Source organism: Nematolebias whitei, chromosome 2, assembly GCF_014905685.2.
Source record: "Nematolebias whitei isolate Nwh7 chromosome 2, NemWhi1, whole genome shotgun sequence".
NCBI classification, from domain to species: domain Eukaryota; kingdom Metazoa; phylum Chordata; class Actinopteri; order Cyprinodontiformes; family Rivulidae; genus Nematolebias; species Nematolebias whitei.
In genome coordinates this window covers 37,428,826-37,445,368 of record NC_056499.1, presented here as the reverse complement: position 1 = coordinate 37,445,368, position 16,543 = coordinate 37,428,826, and the positions used below count along the sequence as shown (strand labels likewise).

Here is a 16,543-nt window from a genome sequence, read left to right as displayed (position 1 = left end):
TGTAGTGAGTCACGTGAGATACGTGTCACTTGTTGTATGACAAATATATGTGTATATATTTATGCATACTTTTCACGAGTTCTTCATCTTTCTGACTGTGTAATGCCGTGCATTGAATTTAAAGGAATGCGAACGAGAGACGTTATTACCTTTGACCCATCAAATGAATGGAATCATTTATTTTCAGAATCAAAGTTTAACATCAAACATTTACATTAATTTGGCAAAATATGAAAATAATAACAGACAGTTTCACAGAAAATGAACTTCAAATCACTCGGCAGTGATTTGAGGACTTTGCTTCAGATATTTCTAAAATATCTGTACTGATTTTGTGAGAGAGAAGAGTTTAAGATGAAAGGAGATTATCTTACAGAGAACTATGTGAGGGAATTTAATCTGTTTGACCAGAAGTTGCACGCTCCGTCCGATCTCAGCTTCTCACGGTACACTTGGTCAAAATAGAACCATCTACCTGTTGATGATGAATCAGCGTCGGAGTAGTTCCTTTCTGACTCGTTTCAGCGTCTCCGTCGAGAACTACCAAACCTTCAGAGAGTCGTGCGTGGTTGGCTCAAAACAGAATTATAATCCCAAAAACCTCTGGATTCTTCATTGCTCTCTTGGACTCTTCATTGCTCTGAAACTTTCAGAACCGGCTGCACTCTCAATCTCTTGGAACTCCAAATCACTCTCCCATGAACTGGGAAGTTGCCACATTTTATTTTGGTCGACTTCCTGTTCAATTTAGAGCTTTCTGATTCGTGGATGTACCAGAAAGAGGTGTGTTTTTGTGACGTAAGTTGTTATCAAAATCAAGGTCAGGGAATGAATCTGTTTTCACATACAGAAAAGATTATTGCAGAAACAGCAGACTTTCTGGAGCCTACTCTTGGTAATCTTCTGAAAAAGTTTAAACATGACATTTTTCTCGGTAAACATTTTAGTTGACCGAAAACCAACCTTTCACACACTTACGACAGCTTGCTCATTTCAGACAGAAAATCAAGAAATGCATATTCAGGTGATTTCTTCTCTGAATGAGGAATAAAAATCATTACTTACTGTTTATGTAAAATAAAGATGAGTAGTTCTTTTCAACCTATAAGCATTGAGTGAAACTACCACAATTGATTATTAAAACATTTGTAAAACAGTAATGATTATAGAGGATTGTCTTTTCTGCTTGATTAATTCAAGAAAGAAAGTCATCAGATGGTTCAGACTTATTCAGATCAATGAAAATAACAGTCTCTGTCCATCTGGTAGATTTGAGGTCATCTGGTTCACTACATATAACACACTTTCCCTACTTTTACTCACAATGGAAGAATTTTAGGAAACTATTTGCTTGAACTTGCCCTAACATGGTTTGTGATTTTTTTTAATACATGTTTTCCTTTTAGCTGTAAAACTTCTGAATAAATGTTGCACCCAGGCAGTATCTAAATTTTCACAATGTATTCATGTTAACCTAATCAGCAGCTACGTCTCACATTGTTCCTTAAAATTAGATTTCAGAGTCTCCCCCAGATGTTTTACTCCTGGTAGTATCTTCATTCATCATAGCTAATAAACATAGTTCCCTACAATGTTATGACTAAAGAACAGGAAAGCCAAATATTCTTGTGCAACACAATATTTTCAAGTGCAGCCAAATGTTTGTTTTTTCATTATTTTCTCATTACAGACAACAGCATTCATTGCTCTTCTCTTCCCATTTAGCAACTAAAAAAGTCTTAATTGATATAAAAGTTCCCAAGAGGGCTGCAGATATTTACTGTACTCCAGCCAGTTTCACCATTATCATGGAATAATCACTTTCTTGTTTCTTAAACATTTATTAGCAGACTGTTGCTGGTGTAATACAATAAACATGCACAATAAACCTATCATTACTAGAATTAATGCACATTGTCCAACACATTTCATGCCTGAAATTTCAACTAAGATTATTTTATGACGAGAAATGACAGAGTTTTAGCCATTTCTGTCAAACTTTGTAAACTATGTTACATGCAGTCTCATGCAACATCTCAAGAAGTGTGTTGAATCTCAGAGTTCATGTTGAGAATGACTATGAGCTACTACCACACCAGATTTTAGTTAACTATCTGTATAAATGACCGAGTTAGAACTAGTTTTGTTTTGGCCGATTTGGAGATGTACATCCAGTGATTACTTTCTTGTACTTCCAGTAAAATTTGTCCAGTGGTTCAAAAGATATTTCATTTAAAGTCAGACAGTTTTCACTCCAACAGTTAATGCCAACGATTTTGACAAATACTTTATGCAATATGTAACACTCAGTATGTGTTGTGAATGAGTATCAGCTACTAAAAAGTCATGGTCAGTATTTATAAAAATGACTTGGTTTGTGCTTACACAGGTCAGTTGGCTGCAGGGGGCATCTGCAATTGAGCTGAAAGCAAATTGGTAATATGTATGTCCATGAATATTGTTTTTAAACTCCCACAAACCAAAAACATGCATGTTAGGCTGATTGGTAACTCTAAATTGTCCCTAGGTGTGAGTGACAGAGTGAATGTTTTTTTTGTCTCGTTTGTCTCTACGTGTCCCTGTGATGGACTGGAGACCTGTCCAGGATGTATTCCGTCTCTCGCACAGTGATAGCTGCACATGGGCACCGGTGACCCCCGCGACCCGAAAAGGAAAAAGCGGGGTATCATGGATGTAAATTTCAAAAAAATTCATCCATTTAGGATTCCTAGGTTTTCCAGCCACACTCACTCTCTCCACAGCTGCAAACCAAGTGCCATCAGCCACCACTCCACACCTGCTGCTGATAGGAATGCTCTGCTGAGCATAAAAGCTCCTGCCAGACGTTCTCCCATTACTGGGACATTACTTACCAACTGTGACTTTAAAGTCCTGCTCGTACGAGTCTCCCAAGACCTCCTCGCTCCTCGTGGCCCTCCTTTGGATGAAGATTGTCTCTTCAAGCAATTAAACAAGGATCTGAAACCAACAGCGCTCTTACCAGGAACAATATGCTCCTCTCTCCTCCGATGCTCATCTCTGGATCTCCACTCTCTCCCATGGAAAACCTAGGACCTCATCTCTTCTTCCCCTCTGGCTTCATCTACAAGACACAACAGAAGAATTCATCTACCATTTATCAACCCTCGCTGCAAATCTAATATTATAAAAGATGCTCACCTAGTCTCTTTTCCCTTCCAGCCCTGAAGCTGCTGCACCTGTAAATAAAATCACTTACCTTTTTGTACACCTGGCTCTATCTGCTTCTCCATCTGCCAACTTGGGGTCAACTCTGACTGTAAACACGATAATCCAGGTGTTTTGCTTACATGACAGAAAAACAAATGCACACAAAACACACAAACATGATCACCCTTTTGTTTTTGATTGTGGGCACAAATGAAACCCACTGAAACGCCAGCTTTAAGCAGCTGTAGAAGTGCACAAATAAAAGCAAACACTCAACCTCCATCTAACATTACACACATGTTGGGATTACGGGTGGAAACAAACATACCTGGAGAAAACCATGTGCTGAAGGAGAGCATGCACAGAAAGACCCCAGCCGAGACTTGACCTTCTGTGAAAGGTGGCAGCCATTGTTCCATTCATTAAAACCCAAAGCACTCCTCTAAAGTATTTAAACATCTAACAATGCTTTGTTAGATTCCTTTAAAATGAGTTTGAGAAACATGAATTGACCATTCTTTATTGAAATCTTCTGCCTCTCCTTGATAACATTTAAGTGGACATCAGTGACTCTACCTAATGTTTCAACTTGACTTTTTAAGTTGGCACAGTGACTACTGGATATGGACACCATCAACTCCTGCTACTTGGAAAGAAGAGGGTAAAAACAATGGATGACTGTTTAGACCTCATTAAAAGTGCTGCCCAATCCAGAAAATAAACACATTTTTAAGTGGAGTAAATCTTTTCTCACCACAATAGTATTGATAGCATAGCAAAATGTAATTTTGTTATGCTTCGGTGCAATGACATTAAAGCTGATTCTGACTTTTTATTCTCTCTCTCAGCTTGAGACATAAAGAACTGAATAATTGGGAGGATTTATGTCACAGCATGCTTTTCTGAGAGGTTTTGATGGACTGATGTAGACACTTGTACAGACCCACGAGATAAACTTTGTTTTTTTTCCTGCCCCGGTAGGTCATTAAAAACAAATGTGTGGATTAAAAAAAAACTAAAATGCATTAAAAAATACCTTTTTTAAACACATGACCTATGGTTCTGCCAGTCAGAAAAGGGTAGAGTGCCCTCTCCAGGTTGGGGGTGAGGTGCTGCCTCACATGGAGGAGTTCAAGTATCTTGTGGTTTTGTTCTTGACTGAAAGAAGAATGGAGCGTGAAATCAACAGATCGGTGCAGCTTCTGCAGTATTGCAGACGATGTGCTGGTCCGTTGTAGTGAAGAGGGAGATGAGGTGTAAGGTGAAGCTCTCCGTTTACTAGTCGATCTACGTTCCTTCTCTCGCCTATGATCACAAACTCTGGGTAGTGACCGAAAGAACAAATATCTGAATATCTAGTATAATGAATATCAGATCATATCCAGAATATGATCCTGACTACAGGTGATGGAAATTAATTTTCTCCACAGGGTAGCTGGACTCTCCCTTAGAGAGAGGGTGAGAAGTTCAGTTGTTCGGTAGAGACTCAGAGTAGATCTGCTGCTCCTCCATATTGAAAGGAGCCAGTTGATTTGTGCATCTGGTAAGGATCCCTGGGTACGTTCACCCGGGCATGTCTGACTGAGAGGATACTCTGGGAAAGACCCAGGACACGCTGGAGAGACTTTCGGCTGGCCTGGGAACACCTTGAAGTCCTCCCATAAGAGCTGAAGAGGTGGCTGGAAAAAGAGACGTCTGGGTCTCCATGCTGTCTCGTGACCTGACTCCAGAACAAGCAGAAAATAACGAATGGATGGATGACCTAATATAGTTCTCACAATGCAAGAGCTGGCAAACAGCAGGTCTATGGTTTATCAAACAGTTTTCTAGGATGATAGTACATTTAAACAAATTTGATCTTACAGATTTGTCCTTTCGTTTCACTGACTTATTTAGATATAGCTTCTTTTCCCCCCATTTTCATAGTTAAATGTAAATATGATTGCTACAACTTCTTAACTCTGAAAAGCCTAAAGAATAAACTGAGTCGAAGTGATTCCTGATAGAATGTTTCATGTCCTGTCGGGGGCTGCTCGGCTCCAGTCGGCTCATCTGATTGGTCCGCAGGCGCCTCCAAGATCTCGTCCTTTCTCGCGAGACTTCAGATTCTTCCCAGTGAGAAGCAGCCACTTGACTGACTGTATTCAGTCGCTGTTGTGGCTACGAGGAGGAGCACTCAGACTGTGTTTGGAAACCGTGGGTCAGCCTGAGGCACAGCGGCAGTGTTTTTAAAAGACCGACGTCTCGAAAACAACCAACTGCAGCCGTGTCTGAACAAGACGGGTAGTACGAAAGGTAAGGTCGCTATCGTCGCGTCCCGTTGGCTCCTCCAGACATTATTGTACAGTTTAACACCAGGAAAGCAACATTTAACTTGTCCCCCTCTTTTGGCTTCAGCTTGTCTAATATTTTTATTTTTCTTGCTGGAACAGTTTTACATTATGCATGCGTTTTAAAACACTCGGCGTGTTGGTTGGTTTCATTTTAAAGTAACCCCATCGTGAACGTAGGAACTTCAAAGCTCTCAGACTCAGTCTGTGGAATGCATATCCCTGTTAGCTTGCATGCTAACGATACATCTGCTTATTATAAAGTAGCCCGGCTCGATCAGTAGCTAGCTGGCTCTGTCTCCTGCCAGCTCCTCACAATAATATCAGTTTTCCTGTTCTGTCCTGTTGGAGTGGCTATGATGAGGTGGCAGCTTAACTTTTCCTGCAGGTAACCACCATTGACGTGTCTGCTGGTTCCCAGTGTGTTGTAGTAATTCACCTGCAAGCTGACTGAAAAGCTGGAGTGTCTCATTTATTCAGAATTGTTTGCCTTCGTTCACATGCTTCATTTCTGCCTCTGTCCTGTTGAAAACGAACTGAAAGCATGCACATTTGCGTTTGACACTGCCATACATAGTTTTAGATGCACAGACTTAAATTTTAATTTTAAGTGGTCAAACTGCTTCAAGTGCACTTCTCTAACCGAATTTTTGCATCGTGATTCATCCCCAAACAACCCATTGTTTTATATTTTCTAATAAATTCAGACTTCTTAATTTTTTTTTTTTTTATCAATGATGGTTTGGACAAGATTTTACTTTTTTCACAATCTCTCCTTGGCATCCTGAATACGTGCTACCTTGCTGTGTATATATTTGGAACTACTTATTGAATTAATTATATTGAATTGAGAAAACTTGTCTTATTAACATGAGTGGAAGAAATAGGGCAAATGTACCCGCTTCTCACACGACGATTGCTGGAGATAGTATTAGGCAGTGACCTGGAAAGGAGAAGCGGGTAAAAATAGTGGATGACTGGATAATCTGAATGGTATATTGTTCAAAATATTTCCCAGCATTGCAGATACAATGGGGAATCTTTCTTTTGCAGCATACTTGCTGTTAACACATTTTTTTAAAAGCCAGCATTTCTAATCCTGAGATGGTTTGGACATGTCCAGAGGAGGGACAGTGGGTATATTGGTAGAAGGATGTTAGAATTGCAGCTGCCAGGAAAAAGACAAAGAGGAGATATATGGATGCAGTTAGAGACATGGAGGTAGTTGGAGTGAGGACAGAGATGGAGGATGACACAGTATGGCACTCCCTGAAGAAGAAACAGCCAAAATAAGTATTTCTTATTCTAATTGTGATTTTTATTTGATTGCTGAATAGTACATATCTGAATACAGGCAAAAGTTCTTGGGTGTTTTTGAATCTTTTCTAGTACAGGCAAAAGCTTGGTCTGTGCAGAGGCAACACTGAATTTTTAACCTCAGCAGTCAAAATTATTGTAACTGTAGAACACAGAAATCAAATGTTTTTCTCACCTGGATTTAAAAACAATATTTTATGTTGCTGCACATGGAGGGATGGAGATACGGACTGGAAAATTAAATGAGTATAGAATCAAGTCTGACCTGCTGCCAGTCCAAATTTAATAGCATCTCTTATTTGCATAAGTAGCAGTCTGTAATCAGTTTGTGCCTCACATTTCAGCTCTATACAGAGAATGAAGCCCCCCCCCCCCCCCCACACACACACACACACACAGAGTGAGAAAGCATCCCACACCAGTAAATCTAGACAACAAACGATGGAGACTTTATTTGTTTTTTAACTTTTCATTATCTAGTATTTGTCTAAATGCATAAAGTCTGCCTAATATGTACAAACCCCCCCCACACATTTTCATTCACTGAACTGTGTCCCATAGTCAGAATGCACAACAAAGCACACCCACTTCTCACACCCAGCCAAAATACTGTGTGCATAAAATATATTTACATTTAAGCAACATATGAACCACAGTAGCAGTATACAAATGTTTCCACTTACTTATCACGGACGGCATCTTCTCCTTCAATAAACAAATCTTATTCCACTGTGTCCATAGAAGCTCCGCTTTTATCAGACATTTCCTGGTCGGGGGGGAAAAACCCACTGTCCCTTCTCCTGACCAACTCCACCACTGTGTCCCAGCTATATTTTCTCTTTTTGACACATTTTGCCATCTTTCAGTTGGGGTGGGTGGGGGGATAAAGTTTTGTACACTCATGGACTAGCAGGCTGTAATATTTATGTGTGGATTTCCTGAAGCTATTTAAGAACCCGTTTATGCTGTACATCACCATGCTGGGAGTTTGATTGGCTGCACACCTGTAGCATCAGAATCAGCGTCGGTGTTGATAGACTGATAAGTCAACAGGGCCCGTGGATGGGTCTGGTCACAAGTAAAATGTGATTTTTCCTTTTCATATGTCTTTTTAAATTAATTGATTTATGATCATCAATATGCAGCATAATTTGCACAACAGAGCCAAAGTACGTGAACAGTTGTTGGTTCTTTGTAGAAGTGGTTTAATGGCATGATAATCAGTGGTCAAACTGGTAGCTGTTTCTGCCTCTGAGCTGTGAGGTGTAGCCACTGCAGATCAGACCTGACACAACGTTTGGTTCATGTATCCCTCTGCAGACCTGCTTTCAGGAGGCAGTCCTGTTTATTGGTAGAACACCACAAACCTCGCAGTTTCAAGGACACTCCAACCCATTTATTTGGCTGGGCTGACTTGTGTGTAGTGAAGGTTGTGCTTCTTTATACCTACACTGAACATGTAGACAACAATAGCTGACTTTTCACTAGGGATGCACCGATCCACATTTTATTTACTTCTGATCCCGATCCCCAAATCTGGTTATCGGCTGATACCTTTCCGATATCATCATCATTATTGATTTTATATGAGGCTATAATAATCTCCTCTCAAGTACAGTTTGTACAAATATATGCACGCATGTCCAAAAAGACAACTTGAGGTAAGTTTTATTAATGTTGGATAAGTTTTAGTTAGAATAAAATCCTGTTAACGCAAAACACGTTTGTTTTTTGTTCCTAGCTTTAAAGTGGATATTAAGGTGATTAATTTAAGTGACTGTTTAGGTATTTAAATAAGGGGCAGCTATTACAATCTTTTTTTTTTTTTTCCTGCACTCTCTTTATTCAAGGTATTTTATTCTTTTTGGTGATTTTTAGTTTTTTTTTTTTAAATGAATGAATTATTAAAAATAATAATAATAATAACTAAATGGCCTTAAATATCTGCTAAGTTCATGGCATAAACCAACACAGACATGTTCCTGTTTTTAGTATTTTACATTTATAATGTAGCTGTTTTTTAAATTTTATATAATTTTCTTGTAATTTTCAGTTCTTTTTAATGATTGTCTACTGTTGTACTGATAAATATCTCCTTGGACAGTCAACTATATCTTGGCTGCAAGTATCAAGCTGCGAAATCCTTCATTTTCTACAACTGGTAGTGGTTGGTCATTAATTACGATGAAGTTTAGCAACTTCTCTGTAAACATTCGAGCTCCGTGGCTTCAGCGGTGTGTTGTTTTTGTTCAGTCCAAAGCAGGCAGCCTGATTTTGTGATAACGTGCAGAGCAGCTGGCAGGGACTCACATGAGACGTTTCAACAGACATGCATCATGGATCGGAAAATTCCGATACGTAAATTATGCTGGTATCGGAGGCCGATTTCGATACCGGACCGGATTGGCCCCATCCCTACTTTTCACCTAACATCTGGTTTAACAGCCTTTGTCATGTGCCTATTTTGAGAAACCGTCCAGATGACCTGACTGAACATTGTTGGGTTTGTACCTGGATTATTGAGCATGAACTTTGGTGTTTTGAACCATGTTGGCATGACTGTCTCAGAGGAGTTGACGGGGAAGAGGGCGGACCCCGGAGTCCATCTTAGCACCAGCAAATTTTTTTTTTCCCACTATAGAGAATGCTGTTTGTGGGATTCAGTTTTGTTTGGTGGCTCTTCAGACTGAATAAGTCCTTTGGATGAAGGACAAAACGTCTCAGCAACAAAATAAACTGTCCAGATGACCTGACTGAACATTGTTGGATTTTTACTGGATTATTGAGGATGAACTTTGGTGCCATTTTGAGAGAGTTAACCGGCACGTAAGGAAATACATTTTCCAGGTTGTCCAGCAGACAACCTCTTAGAACAGAATTTGGTTGTTCACAAACTTTACTATACAGAAGGCAAAAATCTCTAGAAAAATGTAATTCAATAAGTGTACTGCTTATTGGTTGTAAAATATTGTTATAAAACAGAATTTAAAGCAGGAATAACTAAACAAAGCCAACACTGGCCAATAAATCAACCTGACCAGTTGATAGCTTGTGACTTATTAAACTTGCAAACGACTATAATTAGTTTATTGATTTATTTGTGTGAAAATGATTTTTTCTAAAGAAAATTAAATTTCACTTATCTAAATGTAAATCAGGACTGGTCACATGACCTGATCTCTATTCAAATCAGTGAACTGTAACACATTAACATTAGCCCCATTTGCTTTTTTTTTATTTCATTAACCATTGCTTATGATAAACAGGCTGCGATTTTTGTTTAAATCGGAGGGGCGAATGAGAGGTGTTGCATGACGTGATTTAATTGTGTGTGTGTCTGTGTGTGTTTGTCATATATTAGTCTGTTCTCATCAGTGAATTATGAATTCCTCATAAGAGTGATGTGTCACACAAAGACCATAACGTCTGTGCTAACATATGAACAGCTGAACGAATAAAGTGAGTCTAACTGTCTCCATTGGCGCTGGATTCATTTTTGAGGTGTGTGTGTGTGTGTGTGTGTGTGTGTGTGTGGGGGTGGGGTCTTTCGTCACCTTGCACTCTGTTCATACGCACCTTGAATGCCAGGCGCACATGTTCAATTTTGCCACACGATAATGTAAATGGGTACTTTCACAGTCATCATATTTGGAAAAGTTTGCAACAAAAGTCTTTCTTTTGAAAATGAAAAATAAATAAACTCTTGTCGAAGCTCCAAAATTCACGGTTGAAACCTGTGCTTTCATGTAAAATTGTTTTTCTCTGCAAAAAGAAGCTGAGAATTTGTTTACTGATTTTTTTATTTTTTTATTAAACGTTTTGTGTGAAAAATTATATGCTAAAGAGCTCAAACCACACCGAGCGTTCGCCATTTTGAGAACCGAAAACAAGGAACGAGGAACGAGAGACGGATATGATAGAGATGTCTTGTTAAGGGGCCTCCCTCCCATTTTTCTTAGAGACACACTGCTCGCTCCCTCATTATCCATCCTTCGGTTCAAACAGTCTTATACTGCCATCCAGTGGTACACTCAAAAATTAACCAACATTTCTTCTTAAATTTGACAATTACTAATTATTGTCAAATTACAAACAATATTATCGTTTATCGCAATAATTTCCAAGACAATTCATTGCCCAGCAAAATTTGTTATTGTGACAGGCCTGTTTCCTGGGTTTTGTCATTTCCTTCTGTCTAAATTTGTGCATATTGGAGTAACTTGTTATAAAGTGGATTTTGACATCTCTAATCTCTAGTGTTGTCTACACTGGCTCTTTCCAAAATGTACTGTTTTTCTTCAGTGCTTGCTAAAATAGGTTCCAGCTTCTAGTTTTATTGTAGAGAATAAAAGTAGGGATGCACGATATTATCGGCACGGTATCGGCCGACATTAACGTTAAATTTCAATATCGGGCATCAACCATTCCATTAAAATAACTTGCCGATATAAAAGGCGCTGCTTTTGCCTGCAGCGGCAGCACAACATGATGACGTTACAGCACAACATGATGACGTTACAGCACAACGTGATGATGTTGCAGTGGCAGCGCAACGCGATGACGTCAGGTGCACCTACCCGATCTCACGGCGGAGAGGAAAATTCAAAATGTCAGCGGTGTGGAAGTTTTATTTTTCCATGGTGAAGATGTCAGATTCTGACGATTTATGGACTACATTGAGCCTCACTACATCGTCCACAGTCGAAGATATTTTTCCGACGTAACATTACCCGAGTTACAAGCCGTCATTTTCGACGTCATTGAGAAGCTAATAGCTGATAGCACGACTTGGGTGAGTTTTACCACAGACATTTGGACGTCAAGTGTTAGCCCCGTTAGCATGATTAGTCTTACGGCACAATGGATGGACAAAAATTTTGAATTAAAAAAGGCTGTTCTTCATGCACAGGAGTGCAGAGCATCCAACATTGCAGCTAGGAACCTGGAACAAGCCTCCACAAGTGAGACGGCATCGCAGGTGACTAATGCTAATAAATAATATTTAACACTTTTCATTTAATGTAAGTCAAAGTGCTATGTATATCATGTGGCTGTTACTGAATATGTCACCAGCTCTTACAGCTGTTGCACAATTTTTTTAGCAAATAAGCCTAAATAAGAGGGCTATGTTCTGACAAAGGATATCTGTATTGGCATCGTTTATCAGCCGAATAAGTTTGAACATATCGGCATATCTGATATCGGCCAAAAATCCAATATCGTGCATCCCTAAATAAAAGTATACGTTAGGATAATTTTGTGGATGGATTGTTTCATATTTAGTTTTTTTTTTAGCATTAGTTAAGTTTTACCCTGAAATATCTAGTAGGATGATCCAAAATGTTTATATTAAGAAATGCCATCAGAGGTGGTAGTTATAATCTGTAAATGGAATGGACTGTACTTATACAGCGCCTTTCTATCTGATCAAGATACTCAAAGCGCTTTACACTACAATCTGTGTCCTCATTTATCCATTCATACAGCACTCTACTAGATCTCTACAAAGCTAATTAAACAAATCATTCTAAAGAGACTAATCAGTGCTTTAGATCACATTTATACACTGATGGGACGCACATCGGAGGCATCGAGGGGTTCAGTGTCTTGCCCAGGGACACTTCGGTATGTGACTGCTGGTGGATTCGAACCTCCAACTCTTGCACTGGAGGACGACTGCTCTAACTCACTCAGCCACAGCCGCTCCTGTGTAATGAGGCATTGCAATATGAACATGAATAAATCTGTATCAATTTAATAATTTCAAAAAACAAGTATTTTTAAAAGTTCATTATATTTTGGCTGATATGCATTTTTCTATGTCTGATTCCGATCTTTAGAAATCAGGGCAGTTGATGTTTAATAAACACAATTTTTAATATGCAATTTTTATTTATCAAAATCTAACAATAGTTGCATAGCTAAAATAAACATACTTGTATTTTATTTAAGAACACTTAGAAGACCTTGTATTCTTAAAACCAATGCTACTGCTGACAAGAAGTTTCACTTACCTTGGAAAGGCAGTGCAAACTACAAAGACCATTACAACTTTTATTGAAAAGGATTTGCATCCATGTTCAGTTCTTGGACTTATGGGCTATGTATCGCACTCCGGAGCCATGATAGAATCATAACAGCATAACAACATAAAATGGTTCTAATGTATGATGCAGTGTTTCCCCTACCATTATACAAGCAGGGCGTCAATAGAACTGAACACCCTGCCTACAGATCCAAACCCCCCCCCCCCCCCATCGACAAATGACGTAGTGCTAAGCTAGCGGTGTGCAATACAGACGAGCTAGCTAAAACAGTAGCTCTCCTCCGTCTCCTCCTCCCTGTTCGAAAAACTGTTTGTACAAACAACGCAACACACAAGTAATCTAAGGGAAACTGTGATATATGGATATCCACCACAGAATTTGATGTCACTGTTATTAGCAAGTTTGACTCCTTTTGTTTGTTTACTTGTTTGAAGGAAAACTGCAAAGTGGAGCAAATTTTAATTTTGGAAAATTTTATTCTCAAGATTTTGTTTGAAATGGGATTAAGAATGCATCAAAATGCATTGATAATCATTTAGTAATGTTTTTATAATAGCCCTCCTAATTGTAATCAAACTCAGACACTCAGAGATGCCTTATAGATTTATACTCCTAGTAGCTATTGATCCCTGGCAGTCAGCCTGAATGATTTTTGTAAAACTTTTGGGTATCATGTGATCTTTTCATTTGATAAACAAGGTCATTTAATTAGACTTTTTGTTTTCATGTGATTGTTTTGAAAATATTTATTGCTAAATGATAGGGCTGAAACGATTCCTTGAATCATTTGAGGACCTCGATTACAAAAAATCCTGTAGGCAAATTGATCTGCCTCGAAGCTTCGTTAAACTATTCAGAGCACTGTGGTCTAGCCAGAAGGTTTTTGTGTTGCACAACGCTAGCGCTTCCGCTAGCACTTCTGCTAACTCGTATGTGCTAAGTTTGTAGCTATGGAGGGAACGGAGATTGCTTAGAAGAGCCCCGAAAACAACAAACTGTCAAAAGTTTGGGAACATTTTAGGCTAAACAGAAAAGACAACACAGCTCAATGCTTCCACTGCAAAGCAGAACTGAAGTCACCACAACAGCACGTCGTCCATGTTGCAGCGTCTAAAGAGAAAACAGCCGCTGTATCATCAAACTCGTCCACAGCTGTAACAGGTATGTTCTCTCTTTGCAAAATACGTGAACCTAAATGTGTGATAACCTGTCATGTTACAGATGTAAAATGAGGCATCTTTTTGCTAATGTAAATCTACTGACTAATCATAGTGGCTACCTGGCAGGGTCTGTACGTTGTGTGAGGAAAATTAAACTCTGCAGGACTTGATGCAAGTTTGTTAACGATAAAAGCAGCAACAGACTGATGCCTTTATTTATTGCTGTACTTCCATCCTGACTTAAATGAGATATTTAGGGTGAATATTTCAAGTGTAAATGTATTTACATGAGTTGGTAGGATTTTTATTTTTCCTGCTACTGTTTATGACTTAAACTGGGATTAATCTGCATTTATTACTACTGTCATATTTGTTTATAGCTCAGCAATCAAGACTAAATAATAATAGTCTGCAGAACTCAATGTACAAACTCAAACTTTACATTATCTATCTTACTCAGTTTCTAACATAAATATTCCATTCAGTTTTCCAATCCATAAAAATTATTTACAGCATTTAGATTTTTATGTGATGGTTAAAAATAATTCAGTGGCAGAGGGTTTTAATTAAAGCATCCTCAAACCTCACACATAAATAAAAGCTTAAAATTCATAAATCAAATACAACTGACATACTAATGTTACTTTGATTGCAGCAGGGTCATCAGAAAGTGTAGATTACTTAACAACATTACATAATTTTATAATATCCAGTGAAGTACACTTGAAAATGTATTAAGGCATAACGATGAACAAACAAATCATTTTATTATTATTCTTTTCAGTAAATGGCAGAGTCATACGTTGGACAGCTTCGTACAAATGGCTCCAGGATGTTGGTTGTGCAGCAGCTGAGTTCAAACAGCATTTTAAATATGATCTTCACAGACATGCAGCCGCTGTCCGTGGTGGAAGATGGAGGCTTCCAGAAGATCATCTCCACCTTCAATCCAAATGATGTCCTTCCTTCCAGATCCTACTTTGTAAATTCCATTCAGTTTTCCAATCCATACAAATTATTTTACAGCATTTAGATTTTTATGCGATGTTTAAAAATAATTCAACTTAAGCAATAAAATATTTTTAAAAAGAGGAATTAAATGGGTTGTTTATTTAATGTTTTTTCGTGTATTTGTATTACTCATAAAATGAGTACGGTAGTTACTGCAGAACCTGACAAATGTTGTTTTTGATTACCCGATTAATCGTCAGAATAATCTATAGATTACCTGATTACTTAAATATTAGTTTACAACAGCCCTACTAAATGATAAATTCCAGGACAGGTCAATCACCTCATTCTGAGCTGTGAAAGAGTTGTTAAGACACACAACTTTTTTTTATTGGTTTTGTGTATTATAAATAGTGAATTGTCACGACAAATTCTAATAAGACCGAAACATTTGGCGCAAATGCAATTATACTCTTGATAGTTGACACTTCTTAGGTTTTCTGTGCTACTTGACGGATTCAAGCAAGCAAACAAAAATGTAAATAAGTCACAGTTAAAGCAAAGAAAACGTGTTCTACATCATAAGTGGTTTCATTAAAAATGTTTAAAATTTACAAACAAAACCTTGAACCACAGAGTGTGGGTTTGTACTATTTTTGAGTGGTGGCAGATTGCAAGAACATTGACAGAAGCTGGCAGAGTGTTAATTAGGCAGTGAACTAATGAGAAATGCTTACAGAGAAGGCAGAATACAGTATGTCACACAGTAAAATATTTGTGTGAGTAGATGAACACTTTGGAACAATTTTATTATAATAGTTCACAGGTAGACATAAGGGAAACTCCCAAGTTATCCAGCAGACAACCGCTTGACAGAATCTGGTTGTCTGCCAAAATTTTTGGTTGTCGGCAACTTGTATGATTAAAAAGGCTAAAAATCTCAAGGAAAATGTAATTTAATAAATATATTGCACTATATACATAGTTTACTACAGTACAGTAGTCCTTCATTTACTGCGGGTGTTCGATTCCAGAAACCCCTCCGCAATAAGTGAAAATCCACAAAGTAGCAATGTTTTATTTATTTTAGTATATATATATATATATATATATATTAGGGCTTTAGAAATCCTTCCCACACTCTTGCAATGTTCTAAACTCTTAAACCTACATCATTTTAACAACATACGTACAGTACAGTAGTCCCTCTTTTATCGCGGAGGATCTGTACCCTGAAGCTCCACATTAAGTGAAAACCGCAAAGTAGGAATAGTAGTACAAGTGGTAAGTAGTAGTTTATTATTTATATATGTGTATATAGATATATATATGTATATATATATATATATATGTGTGTGTGTGTATGTATATATGTGTGTGTGTGTGTATATGTGTGTGTGTGTGTTTGTGTGTATATGTGTGTGTGTGTGTGTGTGTGTGTGTATGTATATGTGTGTGTGTGTGTGTGTGTGTGTGTGTTTGTGTGTATATGTGTGTGTGTGTGTGTGTGTGTTTGTGTGTATATGTGTGTGTGTGTGTGTGTATATGT

General features: G+C 38.2%; 1 protein-coding gene across 1 annotated transcript in view; it reads left to right on the top strand.

Annotated features, from left to right (window-relative positions):
- The first annotated feature begins 5,417 nt into the window (after nt 1-5,417).
- The window catches only part of LOC119426800 (D-glucuronyl C5-epimerase B), a 92,068-nt gene continuing 80,942 nt past the window's right edge, over nt 5,418-16,543 (top strand). The window contains exon 1 of the mRNA XM_037694384.1: nt 5,418-5,484. The gene's annotated coding sequence lies outside the window, so the exon portion shown is untranslated. The remainder of the gene's footprint in view (nt 5,485-16,543) is intronic.